General features: G+C 27.3%; 1 long non-coding RNA gene across 1 annotated transcript; it reads right to left on the bottom strand.

Annotated features, from left to right (window-relative positions):
• Window positions 1–1,027: 1,027 nt before the first annotated feature.
• LOC140438442 (uncharacterized) lies at window positions 1,028–2,326 on the bottom strand. Its single transcript, XR_011950529.1, has 3 exons — window positions 1,906–2,326; window positions 1,731–1,797; window positions 1,028–1,296 (listed from the first exon to the last, which is right to left on the bottom strand). It is a non-coding gene; the product is annotated as an uncharacterized lncRNA (long non-coding RNA).
• Between the last annotated feature and the right edge of the window lie 1,138 nt (window positions 2,327–3,464).

The following is a 3,464-nucleotide window of genomic DNA, read 5'->3' as shown; positions in this document are numbered from 1 at the left end:
ATTGTTGCAGATTTGTTTTTGGCATAAGAAAATATGATCGTGTATCATGCAAAATTAAAGAACTTCAATGGCTAACAATAGATAATTTATACAAATATCACCTCGTCTCATTGATATATCGAATTATTTCGTCGTCAAATCCTATTTATTTAAGGAACAAATTAGTATTTCGTGAAGACGCTCATAATCTGGATCTGAGATATCCTCATAGTCTTATGCTGCCAAGATATAGACTAGCTATTTTCCAGCGATCGTTTACTTACAATGCTGTTTTAGTGTTTAATAGTTTAACAAAAAATTTAAGAGGTAAATCTCTTGATTTCATGAAGCGGCATTATAAGAAATTTTTACCACAATCGCAGTAACGTTATTATTATTATATAGTATATTGTTGTCGTAATTGTTACCATTAGAATTTTTAGAATTTTTTTTTTTTTTTGTTTTTATTTATCATTAATATCATTTATCACATAACATCACAAATTATTTTCTTTATCTTATTTTTCTAGTAGCCACATGACTATTTCTACCATTTCAATATTATATTATTATTTATGTCAATTTATAAATAATTTTTTTTTCATGTTCTACTTATTTCAAACTGATTTTGTAAACTTGAGGTTAAGTGGAGTAGCTCTAGCTAGACTTCGCCTCATGTATCTCTTGTTTGTAAATTTTTACAGACTAAATAAAGGCAATTTATTATTATTATTATTATTATTATTGATAACGTTTTAAATTCACATTCAGAAGTCCACTGAAACAATTCACTAAGACATCCTGAAATTTTGTATAATGAATTCCAGATATGTAACAAAATGTGTATGGAAGAAGAAAGTTTCCCATTTTAGTCAATGGAAGTGGCTGTACAGTTGAAATGATTCAATTGAAAAATCAAAGTGGAGACAATTTTGAAGATGAATTGCTAAATAAAGACATTATTGAACTTAAGTTGAAGATGTTTGAGAGCCCTATAAAATATTTTTGTTATGGGAAAACCTCAGAAGGATCATTAATATACATATAATTTCTTTATAAATTTTTTATTAAATTTTTCTTTGAATAATCTAATTTTTAAACCTAATAAATCTATTTCTTTTTAATTCATGTCTTCTGCCAGTTCCATTTCTCTGACATGTTTCTGTTGTGTTCTCTTCTCCGCTTTTTCTACATGAAGACTTTGGCCTGCTAATAATTTTATTCTTTCCTATTAATTCTTCTTACTCTTATACTTTATTATTTATAGTTTCCTTCCAAAGTTGACTATCTTTCTTTAAAAATGCAGGATTCCATATCCTACGAATAAAATCTGTAAATACGATTTTTTATTTAGAAAAAAATAGTTGTTTGTGTATAACAAATATTAAAACTAGCTTTTATTCCTGTTATTATGATTCTTCATTTACCATTTAAATTATATTATATTTAAAAATGATTGTATTTTTATATATTTAGTTTAGTCCTACCCTACCCTATTATTCAATAAAGCAAATTGTAATATGTTAGACAAATTATTAAAATTGTAAATAATCAGCTCACAAACTAGTGGTAAAGTATTACTGGTTATTTCCATTTTTTATTTGTTTTTAAGTATTCATTTCTTTACAACTTCTTTTTTTGATTAGAATTGTACACATCTCAATATTCTAACAATAAACATACCCTTTTATTAGGTATCTCTTGAGAATATATTATGAATAGTGGTTAAAAGATTATAAAAAGTATTGTACCTTTCTTTCTTCTTTACTTCGACTTGGTGCAGGCAGGTATTGTATTTAAATAAAGGCTTTCATCATTCTAAAAGTCACAATGAATTGATTAACATTTCTGCTAACAGCAGTTAATTTTTAGTATGTAATGAATGCTAGATTTTCTTGTTCTATCATACAAAAAAAATAAAATTACCGCTTTTTCTGTTTCTTTAGCTATGTTGTCCTTATTAAAGTTATTTGAAATTATCTTGTGTGTCCAAAATCAACAGTTTTCACTAATTACATGTAATTTCCACTAATTTTTACCTCTTGTTCAAGCTCTTACTCTTTACCAAATTCAGCATAATTTTTTGTACAATCTTAATCACTATTTTCTTTTTAAAACGATATTGTTTTCTGATTATATTTCCAAATCCAAAATATCTTTATTCAAACAAACAACAATAAATAACATCCAATAATAAAACCATTGGTACTACTGAAATAATGACACTTGATGTAAAAATTTATTTGAAGTCAAAGAAACTTTTACATCCAAGAAATTCACGAATTTATTGACACAGAAATTGATGAATAAATTCATGAATTTCTTCGTGAATTTATTGTTGGTGTAAAGGCCGTATTAGATTATTAACGATCGTATCGTCACAAGCTTGTTAACAGCCAGCCTTATTTAAGCCGAGAATAGGTTTGATAGTAAAACAAATCAAACATAAAATATTTTTCTAATAGTTATTTATGTACCAAGGGTATTAAATAGATGTTTATGCCCAGAGGGCGACGATGTTACAAACTCGAGGGCCTCTGGCCCGAGGGTTTGTAAGTCGCCGAGGGCATACACATCTATTAATACCTGCGGTGCATACAAACTTTTATGTCATACTAGTTCGTTATTGCATCTACAAATAAATATGTTCTAAATAATCCGAAAACTCGATTTCATTTTGACAATAAATTTACCAGTATACATTCTATCGTCCGTATTACGTTGCAACTCTACGGAAATGCTGTCAAACTTAAACCGTGAAAATGCAAGATATTTTTAAGATACTAATGTAATCTAATTATCACCGGATAAATTTGAATTGCCAGCTTTATGTGAATTCTAAATAATGTTTTAAAATGTTGTTAAATAAACATGTTTTTAATAAGTTATCTTTTTGTTTGTATCTTTACGCCTGTGCGGGCCACAAAAGTACACTTTATGTCCGCGCGGGCATAAAATACACTATTACGTAGTTGGTAACTAAGTAATTAAAACACAATAATAAACGAGTATGACATAAAATTATTTATATTTCTGTTGTCTATCATTCTATAGTAAAGTAATAAAGCTCTGAGTATTTTACAAAAGGTACACATTTTAATATTTGTGTCTAATTGTCAAGTTGCTAATTAATTTTCTTTATTATTTATTAAATTCTAGTCAGAAGCCGTATACATGAACGCCACACGATTCAAATGGTTTCAATGGAACAACAGTAATCGTTCTTTATTATTAATGTTTCTCCTACAGACAAAAAGACCCCTTTCATTTAGGTGTTACGGAATTGTTTATCAAAATCGTGCACTATTACTTCTGGTAAGTGAGTAAGAATTTAAAAATGATGACCATAAAACCAAACAAACTTTATTTTACTTTTTACCCACAGATAAATATTTTTTACCCAAAATCTTCATAAAAATTGAGGCGTTCTTTGCAAAAACCCCATTTGTCAATATTTACAACATTAAAGATATTTAAAAAATATA

The sequence above is a fragment of the Diabrotica undecimpunctata genome, chromosome 4 (genome assembly GCF_040954645.1).
Source record: "Diabrotica undecimpunctata isolate CICGRU chromosome 4, icDiaUnde3, whole genome shotgun sequence".
Taxonomy (NCBI): Eukaryota; Metazoa; Arthropoda; class Insecta; order Coleoptera; family Chrysomelidae; genus Diabrotica; species Diabrotica undecimpunctata.
This window is presented reverse-complemented; position numbering and strand designations above follow the sequence as displayed.